The sequence below is a fragment of the Fukomys damarensis genome, unplaced genomic scaffold (genome assembly GCF_012274545.1).
Source record: "Fukomys damarensis isolate Sample0158 unplaced genomic scaffold, DMR_v1.0_HiC HiC_scaffold_11, whole genome shotgun sequence".
NCBI classification, from domain to species: Eukaryota; Metazoa; Chordata; class Mammalia; order Rodentia; family Bathyergidae; genus Fukomys; species Fukomys damarensis.
Genome location: NW_022900923.1, coordinates 28,679,979 through 28,693,525, shown reverse-complemented (window position 1 = coordinate 28,693,525; position 13,547 = coordinate 28,679,979). Strand labels below are relative to the sequence as shown.

General features: G+C 35.0%; 1 non-coding gene and 1 pseudogene across 1 annotated transcript; both read right to left on the bottom strand.

Moving 5' to 3' along the window:
- Positions 1-4,829: 4,829 nt before the first annotated feature.
- Positions 4,830-4,991, bottom strand: LOC117285629. The gene has a single exon (XR_004516713.1). It is a non-coding gene; the product is annotated as a U1 spliceosomal RNA (small nuclear RNA).
- Positions 4,992-12,577: 7,586 nt separating this feature from the next.
- LOC117285514 overlaps positions 12,578-13,547 on the bottom strand; it is a 74,245-nt pseudogene continuing 73,275 nt past the window's right edge.

Here is a 13,547-nt window from a genome sequence, read left to right as displayed (position 1 = left end):
GTCTTAAATAACAATCCCTTCATAAAATTGGTGCCTGATTAAACACTTTTTGGCATTATAGTGGTTATTGCACTGAGTTCCTTCTCCAACTGTTGTCTGCCACATGGAAGGAGCTACTTTTGGAGTAACCCCCCATGCTGTTTATGCATTTTATAATAGCTGTGGGCTTTTCTTGGGCCTGCACTGCTGGTTCAGTCCATTGTTTCTCCCTGGAGTTCCCAACCCTAGGAGTTTACCTTGAGTCTGCAGATACAGTTCCCCCTCCTTGGGAGCTTGGGTTAAACTTCCAGAATGCTTTGCTCTATTCTCTGAATTGTGGTTTATTTCTCCAACTTCTCTGTAGCTTCAAATTTTCCTGTCAGTTCCTTCCCAATTCCTGGAGATCTAATTCTATTTGTTCTTCACCAAGTTGCTGTTTAAAGGTGTCTGGACTCTGAGTCTTGAAAAGGTTAAATTTTGCTGCTGATTGCTACTCTGCCATTGTGGCTCTTGAAGTCTATTATATTTTGTAGACATTTCCAAAGTAATACATATTCATTGTTTCAATTCAATACATCAACAATATATACACTAAAATGACTGTTCATTTTGCTTCCAATTTTATCTTCTTGAATATATAAATTAATAGAGGAGGGGCATGCTTATTTTCATTTGCTTACATGGTGACTTGTCACCTCAAAATTGAAATACTCTGTATATATGTATAGCATTTCCTTTGTAATAGAAACATTATAGTTCAATGTGCCAATTACCAATTTATTGTTTTTCAGCTCCACATTTACCCTTCTTTGCCCTGTGTTTTGATCTTGGAGCTATCTTTTTACATGCCTCCTTTACCACCTACCTCAATTTTAAACTTTGTCAATAGAGGGTGCTGGAGGGACACTGCAAGATCATATTTGGAGGAAGAAAATTCCTTTATTACTTTCAGAGTGCTACTTTTGGCATGGACAGCCAGTTGATGGTTTGGGGAGAGGTCTAGTAGTCTCTCCTCTGTGGTTTGTCTCATGAAACCACCATTTTTCTCCCACAAGACAGTTTGATCCTATGGGCTATCTCTGGCTCCATTCTCAGCAAGTTTCTCACCGGTGGCATTCTTCAGGCTGCTGTGGCAGCCACACCCCTCTAAAACCATGGACCTCAGTCTTGGACAGAGGAGAAGAGCCCTTCTAAATTATGTGTTCCTTTCTTCTTCAGTCTTCTTTAGATGGTTTCTGTACTTGCTACTTCTGCACTTCTTAGAGTTCTCTTCTCTCCTTTTGGGAGTTTATAACCTTTACTAGTAATAATTCATATGGAGGGCCTTGAGGGAGGAAAGGGGAATGGGGAAAAAATAAGAACTAAGATAGATTATGTAAAGTACACATTTCCAATGATGAATGTCATTATATTGTGTACCTAAAAGGTACCAATTAAATTAATTTTTTAAAATAATTCATATTAAAGTTTTCTGTTCAAATTATTGTGGTTTCTTCTGCTTAGTTTAGACACACACACACACACACACACACACACACACACATGATTAGACACACACACACACACACACCCACACACACACACATGCCATAATTTAATTTAAAAATATCCTGCTGTTTTTTGTATGTTTTATTCTTTTCTATTTATGGTTTAGTAGATATTTACTGAGAATTTACTACATGTCGCATATTATTCTAAACATTAAGAATACTGTGGTAAATGAGACAAATAAAGAGCTTACTTTATGGAGTGTACAATCTAAAGCCTAAATTCAGATTAAAAATTCAATAACTATAAAATTCAAGACAATGGTAAATGTTGTAAGGACAATATAAATGTTTCAGAGGCTAGAAAGTAAAAATGAATAAGTAACTGAGGAATTACTGAAGTAATTAAGGTCAAGAATATCAAAATTATAACAGAGATTATAATAGATTATAGAAAAGTAAATTAAGTAACTTTTAATATTTATGGCATCTTTGAATTTACTTACCTTATTGAATACAATCATAGCATTCCATATTATTTTCTAAAGGTAAAGTCACTGCCTTGGTCAGTGTTCATACAAATATCAAATCTCACTCTGAATAGCATTTTTAGGAAAGGTTCTGTTTACTGGACTAATTTAGGGAAAGTCCTTATTCCTCAAAAGATAAAATTAAGATAAAACCAAAAAGGTTTTAACCTTTACTAAGTTTATTGGTGCATTTAGGTATACAATACAGTTACTTTCATCATTGGGATCTTGTACCTTTACAAGACTTATCTTGGCTCTTACTTTTCTCCATTTCCCAGACCTTCCTCCACCCTCTTGACCCTTCCCTGTTTACTAAGACATTGTTTCCATGTTTTTCCTTTTCACATATTTTTTCACCTTTCCCCTACCCCTCTCACTTCCTCTACTCTTTTAGACCTTTCTTCCTTATCAATCATACATTTTGATCCTTATTTACACTTTTAGTTTTTCACACCAGAGAAAAGTTTTGGTATTTACACATTTGTGACTTGTTAATTTCATTTAAGAGTATGGTCTCAATGTGCATCCACTTAGCTAAAAATATCTCCAGTGTCTCGTTTTTTATGGCTAAGTAGTACTCCATTTTATAAAAAAAAATATTTTTATCCAGTTTTGTTAATGGACAATTGGGCTGTTTTCAAATTTTAGCTATTACAAACTGTGCCACTATAAACGTGTGTGAGAATATATTGCTGTGGTATTATTCTTTTAATTCTTTTAGGAAGATACCTAGCAGAGGAATAGCTGGGTCAAAAGGGACTTCTAATCCTAGTTGTTTCAGGTGTCTCCATAGAGATTTCCACAGTGGTTCCACCAGTCTGCACTCCCACCAACAATGAAGAAGGGTTCCTCTTTCCCCCACAGCCATGACAGCATTTGTTATTGGTTGATTTCATGATAGTAGCCATTCTTTCTGAGATGAGGTGGAATCTCAGCATTGTTTTCATCAATATCTTACCAACACTATGTCAGTTATTATTTAACTTTGTAGCAACTGTATGAAATGATTAATAGAAAATCACACCTGGCTCAATACTTGATATGTAGTATTGTCTTGATTACTTGGTGACATAGTAATTTCTTGATATGTAGTGGTAAAGGGCTTAATTCTCTAACCTATCTCTATCCCCTCCTCCTTGCTTATTTAGTCAACAAATATTATTTCATTCAACAAATATTTTTGAGTTGGTTAGAATATACAAATACCATTCAAATGCTGAGGATAAAGCAGTACATAGCATAAAAGGAGATACAACATTAGACCTGCTTACTTCACAAAATAGTTTGGTGATTGAAATGAAATTATGTATATGAAAATTATTAAGCTTTGTATCGGCAGTTCTCAAACTTTTTGGTTTTAAGGCTCTTTTCTACTCTTAAAATTATTGAATAAATTGTTGAATGCTCTTAATTATGTGATAGAAATACAAGCATACACATTTGCTTATAGTAGAAATTATAATGAAAACATTTAAAATATATATTTTCTAGTTTATTGAAAACAAAAATAATAAAGTCAATGCATGTTGGTGTAAATATCCTATTTTTATAAAAATTACCACCTTTTTGTTTGTTTTCTCATTGAGTTTATGGGTACTTTTAAAATATATAGTACAGTTACATTTATCATTCGGATCTTGTACCTTTACATGACAGATCTTAGTTGTCATTTTTTTCCCCATATTCTTATCCTCCCTTCACATCCTCCACCCTCCCCTATTTACAAAGACTTTGTTTCCATTTTTTCATTTTCTCATTTTTTTCTTTTCCCTTATTTCCTTTCCCCTACCCTTCCCACTTCCCCTACACCTTTAGCCCTTTTCTTCCTATTTCACATTGTCAATTAAACAATTTGGATCTTATTTATACTTTTAGTTTTTCACACCAGAGAAACTATTTAGTATTTAAACATGTGACACCTTTCATTAAATATATTCCCCCAAACAAAAATATTTTGTAAGAAGAGAGGCACTATTTCACATTTTACAGATCTCATTAATGCCTGGTTTAATAGAATACAGTTGAGTTACCAAATCTGCTTCTTTTTTAAATTCATATTTGTATTAGCTGTGAGACATGAAAAGAATTCAACCTCCCTTTAGTAAGTCATTAGAAAGGAGGGGATTCTTTCCATATCTTTTCAGATAGGTGCAGATATTCTTCCATACTTCACCAAAAACTTAAGTGATAAGTAAGGTGAACTATGGATTCTGAAACCATATTAATAAATATATACTAATTCCAGGCATGGTGGTGCATACCTGTAATCCCAGCTCTTGGGAAGTTGAGGCAGGAGGATTGCCAATTCAGCACCACCCTGGACTACATAATAAGAGTTTGTCTCAAAAAATTATACTGTTACATTAAAATTCATGTCTTTTTTTTTTTTCAGCACTAGGGATTGAGCCCAGCACCTTTGCACTGAAGTATATCCTAACCCTTATGATTTTTAATTTTGAGACAGAATCTTGCTAAATTGATAAATTTCCCAAGTTGGGCTCAAACTTCAAATCTTCTCCAGCCTCCAATAGTATTGTGATTGCAGGCATGTGCCACCACGCCTGACTTTGGTCTTGCACTTTGAATAAAACTTTTATCCATTCATAATGTTGACCTCATATGGACACAGAGATTTCCAGTCCACAGTCTACGTATAACTATGTCATATAGCATTACTTATCAATTTAACAGATATATTGAGTTTTATCAGATGTCAGCTACGTTTCCATGAGTTAGAGATACAAAACAAAACAAAAACAGATTTAACATGACTTTTCCTTTTTAGTGCTCATTGTATTTGTTTGCTTGTTTGTTTGCAGTTGTTCTTTTTCATCAAAGGAAAGCATGAATGCAGTCCCCCACTACCACAAATGATGCAGTTGAGTTTCCAGAATTTGGGGAAATCTCAGGGGTCAGCACATGCATAGTGTAATGCATAAGCCTCACCCTGGGAACCACCTTTGCGATCGTGGTATCTCTTCTGCCACATAAGTATTAGCCCATAGTTTTTAATATATTACCTTTGAGGGTTCTTGACCTTAAGAAGTTACTTCCCTACGCAAAAACATTTTGTAAGCCACCAAGTTTCCATCTCAAACCATACTAGGGAATACTTACTTGCTCTTCAAAGAAAAAGAAATATAGTACTTTCTCAGGTATGCAAGTAAATGTGGGCCAATAAAACTTGTTTACACATGTACTTCCTGTATTGCTTTATCATTTCCACCACCATGATAAACCACACAAATAGATGACTAGTTCTAACATCTTCATACATTAAAGCCAAATGCCATCATCTTTCTTTCAAAAATTTCCAGAATCCCCTGTATCACCTCCAACCTCTATATACTCTTCCAGGTCCAAATTCATAACAAACTATTACTTCATAAAGTGACCTCATACATCACCTCTTTGAACTCTGCATGTGTTAATTAAGCTAGAATGATTTAAGACTCGGGAAAACCCCAACAATTTCTGTGGTCTATGATTTTTTTCATCCAGCCATTTTTTTTCACCCTTAGTCAATATTATGTTATAATGTTCAGCTATATAGCCTAATTTCCTAATCTGGATGTGAAGATAGATGGCTCAATAGGGAAAAATAGAAAAGAGGGAATCAGGTTGTATGACTTAGAATTTAGCCCAAATATTTAAATCAAATTTTACTACTCAGAAGAGTAACACTGAAGATCAGGGATTTTTGTTGTGTGCATATTAATAAATACTGCATGTTCTGCTCTAATTAAAGCAGGTGTTACATGAATGTTAAATTAAAAATGAGGATTAACCAAATATAAAGAAATAGCTTAATAATGCTAATTGAAAATTTCAGAGATAAATATATTAATGGTAATAAATTACGCTCAAGACAGAAATGACAATTTGTCTTAATTACTTTTTTCTCATTGCTGAGACAAAATAACCAACACCTGAAGTTAAAGGGGAAAAGGTTTATTTGGCTTACAGTTTGTAGAGGTTTCAGTCCATAATCAGCTAGTTCCAAGGCAGGGTGGCAGTGGAAGACAGCAAAAGCGACTAAGGACCCTAACAGTGTCTTTCTGCCCCTTTTATCCCATCCAAACTATTAGGGCAGGTAGCACTCACGCCCCTAGTCCTTTGGTTTAGCCCCACCATGAATCAATCACACACACTAGATTCATCCACCTCTAGAAAGCATGAGGCTCTGGGGAGACACTAAACACAAGCCATAACACAATTTAAGCTTCTAGCTTAAGTATAGGATAATCATCAGTTAAGCTTTGAAAAATTCACAGTCCTTCTTCTTACAAATGAAGAGTAATACTTCCAGATCCAGTTTTTTTTCCTCCTCACTGAGTTTATTGGTACATTTTAGGGATACAGTACAGTTACATTCATTATTGGGATCTTGTACCTTTACATGGCAGGTCTTGGTTCTCATTTTCTCCCCTTGTCCCTGCCCTCCCTTCACCCACTCCACCCTTCCCTACTTACAAAAACTTTATTTCCATTTTTTCATTTTCTCATATTTTTTTATTTTCCCTTATTTCCTTTCCTCTACCCTTCCCACTTCCCCTACACCTTTAGCCCCTTTTTTCCTATTTCACATTGTCAATTATACCATTAGGATCTTATGTACAATTAAAGTACTAAAAGAGATCACAGATATATCTAAAGTAACTGCCACAATTCCTGGCACATAATAGGACACAACTAATGTTAGCTGCCTTCCTTTCCTCCTTTCTGAGCATTTTATAGAAGCATGATCCCAAGCCGGGTGTGGTGGCACACACCTATAATCCCAGCTCTTGGGAGGCTGAGGCAGGAGGATACCTGTGAGTTCAAGGCCAGCCTGGGCTACACAGTGAGTTCCAGGTAAATTTCAAATACATAGTGAGACCCTGTCTCAAGGAAAAAAAAAGTTTTAGAAGCATGATCCCAGAATGCACTCTTCTTAATTGACTAGAAGAAAACAATAACCATCAACACATTCCAAGCTTTTCAAAAATGTGTCTCTACATGTACTTTTAAAAGCAAGAAGATATCCAATGATTATTACTGAGCACCTATTACATGCCAAGTCCTACCTCATCCTGGAGATACAGCTCTGAATGTGTCATATGCAGTGTCTAAGTCTCGTGGAGAAAACACTCTCCATTAAATAATTATACAATGCCCATATTTTTTGCTTTCTCTTATTTTTTTAATTAATTAATTATTTTTAGAATTATTTATTTATTTTGGTACTGGGGATTGGACTCCAGTCCTTGTGTTGCAAGGCAGGCAGCAGAACTACTGAGCTAAATCTCTAGCCCTGCTTTTTCTTTTTTAAATCTTCTCAATGAACGAATTTCTGTTTAAAAATTTAAATAAGCATTTTGAAAAAGTTAAAGTTGCTGTGTGAGCCTATAAGAGGAGGGCTAACTATTTTATACTAAAGATAAGAAAAAGATATTTTATTGATTCTAAAGATAAAGAAACAGTTCATAAGGAAATGTAGAGGATAACTGATGTCTTTCATCTAAGGAGTCATAAAAATTTGTTCAGATGCTGAAGTTGAGGTTGAAACACAGAAATTCGCAATGACTAAAAAGGTTTGCAACTTAGCACTGCTATGAGCACTGACATTAATTGAAGAAAAGATAACAATAATCCATAACATTTAGGGGAAGAATGGAATCCCGTATGTAACTTTGGAAGTATTATTTTCTAGTGGCATCTATGGAAGAAGGGAATAGATGAAAAGCACGTTTCAACATAATTATTATTGTTGTTGTTATTGTTAGTATTATTTGGAATTGAATCCAAAGCCTCTCTGAACTGTATTCCCACCCTATTTTTGTTTTTTAACTTTGGTATAGAATCTCACAAGGTCACTAATTTGCTTAGGTTGAGCTCAGCCTTAGTCCAAGTAGCTTGTATTACAGGCATGTACCACTGCACCTGGCTCGACCATTATTTTCATGAAAAACTTCCAAAAAAGATAAATACGAGTTGACTAAACTGAACTATATTCTTAAAATATATGTGTTGGAAAAAAGATAAATCCTTTGGCCCAGGGAATTTATGTCTAAGATAATAATTTCCCAAGTTATTTATACAGTGTGTGACAGTCAATAATCAAATTTTACAGGGTTGACCTTAAAACAAAAATGAATGCTAAGCAACACACATGACTAAATGTGCATATCAAGAAAAGCACACAAAGGTAACTCTGTAGAGATAGGAATACATTGCTTTAATTTCAAAGAAAGTGATATTTAGAAACTTAATTTCAAAAAAATTTTCCCAAAGGAACATTTTCACATCTAACAAGCCACTCTGACTGGGATTGTTAAATTCTGATAAAAAGCTCTGTGCACATAGTAAATAAAAAACAATGATTTCTTTAAATGTAAGAAAATAATGTAATACTCAAAGTTATATGCTTTTAGTTGATAAGATATATTATTTATTGTATAATGCAATAAAAGTGACTCATCTTTTAACCTTTCTGGTAAATATGGAGGAAAGAGTAGTATAATTTCTTGAAAAATGCAGAATATATTTTTGTGTGGTCAAAATTGTCAAAAGTGAAGATAATTTATTCTCTTATATTTTCATATGGCAAATAAATTCCTATTCATAATTATCTTAGTCATTAGAATTGAAATTTTATAGTAATTTAAAATTATTTCTTACTAGATTTAGGCAGCCATTAAAGTAAGTAGCAAAGATTTCTGGGTAAGACAGTCCTCAGAAATAGGGTGGGGGTGTGCACACTCCCCGACCATCCTCCTAATCCTTCAGCCAACTTTTGGATATCGTTAGCTACTCCTATAAATCAACAACATGTGACCTGGTACTACAGATGGGGCAAGCCTAGAATCAGTTGATCACATGGCTTACTCTTCATAGGAATGGTCACACCAAGCAAGGTTTAAAATTTTTGCATTTGAAAATGCCTATTTACTGTGAATGTAATATTGTCTCTTCCTCCTTCAGTCTAGACTAAAAAAAAAAAATGGGAGGAGAAGTATTCACTTTTCTTGGGCCACCTTAGAGAGGTTAAAAAATAACAGTGACAAATAACATTCATTGATCACTGATGCGATTTGTATTTGTGCAATCTCACTTTACTCATCACTCATCACAGAAATTGTTTAAAATGAGTGAAGTTAGAAGCCCAACAATTGGCTTAATTTTTAGTTTTCTCTTAATTAAAATTAATTATAGAACATTTAATAATATTAACCTTAGATCAAAACACTTTGGACAATAAAATTTTAAAATTTCAATTGCCATGCACTAAACTAGCTTTCATATTCCATTATATAAATAAAAGTAAAAGGTAGGAAACATTGATATGACTGATACTTTGAAAACCTAAGAACAAAAATACAGCCAGCCTATAGGCAAAAGTAATTTCTTACGAGCATATATTTACTCTTATTATCACAAAATTAAGTGATATGTTCTTATGAAACTTTTCTGACTGTGTTACCTGTTAGCTCATAACTGATTTTCTTTAATTTCTTAAAGAAAAATTATATTTGTTCATGATGTTGAGCTTTATTGCATTTGGTATCCCAAGTATGATTTATCTTATTTTGTTACAGTTAACTTGAAAAGTACAAAATCTGTTATTTTGGAGTTAGGCAAAACTACCTATTTTCTTCTTTCTATAAATTAAATAAGAAAAAAAAAAGTATGCTTATGTCAGAAATACTCTCAAAACACAAAAAAGAAAACAAAAAGATAGAAAACACAACAAAATACAAGGTAGAAACTTAATCTTCCAATATTTGGTAAATCTTGGCTTTACAGAGGCTAAATTTCTCAGTTTGTTTTAAAAAAATGACTAAAAGGGGGAAGTCCCTAGATTCTTTTCCTCCCAAGCCTTGATTGCTGTTACAGGCACTAAAAACCACAGTGATGTAGAAAGAGATCACTCAGAAGAACCAGAGAATTATTATCCTTTAAAATAAATCCAGGACAAGAAAAAGAAAATCATCTTAGAACATTTCTGATTTACACTTATAATTTAATTCTACTCTGATCAGAAAGAGTTCTAGGGATTATTTCAATTTCCTTAAATTTATTACATTGATTTGACATAGAATTTGTTCTATCCTGGAGAATGTTCTGCGTGCACTTGAGTAGGATGACTATTCTACTTATGTTAAGAGAACTGTTCTGTGTGTGTCTGCTAGACCAACTTGGTCTATACCACTGTTCAGTTCTGCAGCTTTGTTATTGATTTTCTATCTGCATGATCTATCCACTATAGGCAGTGGGTTACTAAAGGTTCTCGCTATCAGTGTGTTGCTATTTCTCCCTTCAAATCTGTCCGTGTTTGCTCTATATGTTTAGGTGTTTGTAGAGTAGGTGAATATATATAAACTGTTTACATCTTCCTTTTCAGTTGATCCTTTTTCATCATAATTATACTTTCTTTGTTTCACAGCAGTTTTCATTTAAAGTGTAGTGCACTGATATTAGTAAAGCCCCCTTTCTCTCTTTGTTACAGCTTCATGGAATATTTTATTTCCCCTTTTACCTTCAATCTGTATGTCCCTGTTTTATTTTGTTTTGATTTTAAAGGAGAGAGATTTATGTTAGCTCACATATGTATGTCTTTAAATGTAAAGTGATATAGTTTGGGTATGGTCTGTTCCCCAGTGGTTCCTGGTCCTCAGTGTGGCAGTATTGAGGTAATAGAGCCTGCTGGTAGGTAATTAAGTAACAGGCCCTATGCTTTTCTTACCTGATGAAGCTATTGGCAGTCTTGTGGAGATGATCTTTTCACAAGTGACTTTTTTCCTACCTCTTTCAAAATCTGCTTTGCCTTTGACTTTTCACATTGTAGGCATCTCTAGGTTCAACCTATTTGAAGGCTTCATGAATGAATATGGATGATCATTTACCTTCCTAGATTTGGTGACATTACCCTCTTTATTTCTTTTCTATTTGTGTTTTTGTTGTTTTGCTTTTATTTGCTTAAAACTATTTTAGAGAATGGGGCTGGAGATTTAGCTCAGTGGTTCTGCTGCCTGCCTAGCAAATGCAAGGTCCCAAATAGATCCCCAGTACCAAAACAAAACAAAACAAAACAATTTGGGGGGGCAGCCAGGGACTAAAGCTCAGTAGTGCCACCACCTGCTTCACAAGTGCAAGGACCTGAGTTTGATCCCTAGAACAAAAAAAAAAAAAAAAAAAAAAAAACCAAAACAAAACAAAATCTATTTTAGAGAAGTCTTAGATATATAATAAAATATGTAGAAAGAGACATATCTCATATATTTCCCGTCCCTACCCATGCATAGCCTCTCCAATTATCAAAATCTTCTATCAGAGTACTATATTTTTCTACAATTGACAAAGTTACAGTAACACAATATAATTATCAAAAGTTCATAGCTTACACCAGGCTTTACTCTTGGTTTTATATACTCTATGGATTTGGCCATAATCACATGTGCCTACTGTCGTTCTATCATATACTGAGAATTTTCGCTAGGCTAAATATCTTCTGTGTCTGCCTGTTTATGCATTTCCCACATAAATCCCTGGTAACCTTTTTTATAGCATCTTCTTGCACTTAGTAACATGAATGGTTCATCCTTATCTTTTCATAGTTTAAAGCTTATTTATTTTTAGTGCTGTACATGACAGTTTACCCACTCACTTACTGAACGATATCTTGGTTACTTCTAAGTGTAGCAAATATGAATAAAGTTGCTATAAACATCTATGTGAAAGTTATGTGCACATGTTTTCAGCTTGGGTAATTATCAAGTATGTTTGCTGGATCTTACAGTAAGAGTATATGAGAATATGTTATGTAATTATTTTTACATATTGTTGAATTGTAATTGTTAATTTTGTGTTGAGGATTTTTAGATTTATGTTTATAGCAGATAGTAGTCTGTAGTTTTTATTTCTTCTAATGTTTTTGTGTAATATTGGCATTAGGGTAATGTTTGTCTGAGAATAAGTCAGAAAGTTAAGATACTTTACAGAATTGGTAAATTTCTTCCTTAAAATTTTCATAGAACTTACCAGTGAAACCATCTGACCTAGTGTTTTCTCTTTTAGGAGATTACTTATGGATTCAATCCTTTTAATAGATATATGTCTATTCAGAAAGTCTACTTCTTCAGTAAGTCTGGGAAAATGTGTCTTTCAAGAAGATCCATTTTATTAGGTTATCAAATTTGTGGTCATAGAGTTATTCATAGCATTCTTTTAATGTCCATAATATCAGTAGTGACATCCCGTATTTCTTTTCTAATAGTAATCTTTTGCATTGTTTCTTATCCTAGATAGAAACTTACTGATTTCACTGATCTTTGGAAAGAATTGGGGTTTTTCTTTGTTTCATTGCCTTTTCTGTTTTCAATTTTACTGAGCTTTACTGTAGTTTTTTCATTTTCTCTTTCTTTTGTATTTCCTTTTTATTTTCTAATTTCCCAAAGTCGAAACTAATTTTATTTATTTATTTTCTTCTTTTCTGATTCTACCATATTTCTTCACTGAAAATACATTTAGTGTTATCCCCCCCACACACACACACACACTTTTTTTTCCAACATAATCCATCATGGAGACAAGTGTTTGGATTTATTTTAAATTCATAAGTCTTGTGGAGGGCCTCAGAAGGGAGAAGGCGATTAGGTTCTGGCGGAAAGAGACAAGTTGGGTCCCCCGTGGACGTTCCCACTCCAACGGGGCGAAGGGGTAGCTGCAGACCAAGCCTGGTGAATCAAGAGGTGGTATTCAGTAGCAAGACCTTCAGTATCAAATAATCAAGCAATCTGCCAGTACTATTTGATAGTGCTTCTTACAAGACGTTCCTCTGTGATGGTGAATTTTTTTTCAGGACTACTAGAATATCCGGTGTGGTAAACGAAGAATTCAGTTCCACAACACCTTTCTTAGTTGTGGCATCACCTGCTACTCCTCCAGCAAGACGATGCGAACTCCTTGTTTCACTGGGCGAACGACCATCTCGAAGTTTGTCTCATTTACGTCAGGGTTCACTGCAATTAAATCCTGTGATCCGGAACACGGAGCGCCTTCTCTGTGTTGTTCCTGCCCTCAGGAATATTTGAAAACAGGGTCTTCTTATCACCGTGTCCACTTTGGGTGCTCCAAGGGCCAGGGTTCTCAGGCGATGTCGTCTGTCTCTGAAGGCCCAGGTTCACCCTCCTCTCGGCACAGCTCTGGTTACAGACTTGGGCGTTCCGAGCCTCTGTGACAGAAATTCACAGGACAGCGCTGAGAAGGACTCAGCGGGGCTCTCCACTCGGAACCGGCGTTCAACACCTTGTGTCTGCGTCCTGGGGAGGGGCGTCACCCTGGTTTCAGCCTCGGCCTGCTCCTCCTGCCTCACCGATCTCTCAGGGCGCTCTTGATGGCGGCCAGCTGGCTCCTGGGGGCCGGGCCGCTACAGTCAACGCTTCTCGGTTTGCTCGCTGGGCGGGTGGCCAGGTTTCTTCCCTAAGACATTTTTGTTTGTGTTACTGTTTTGCCATGCAGATTCCTCAAGTTTTATCAGATTGATGAATTTTTTATTTACATCTTCTTTCTT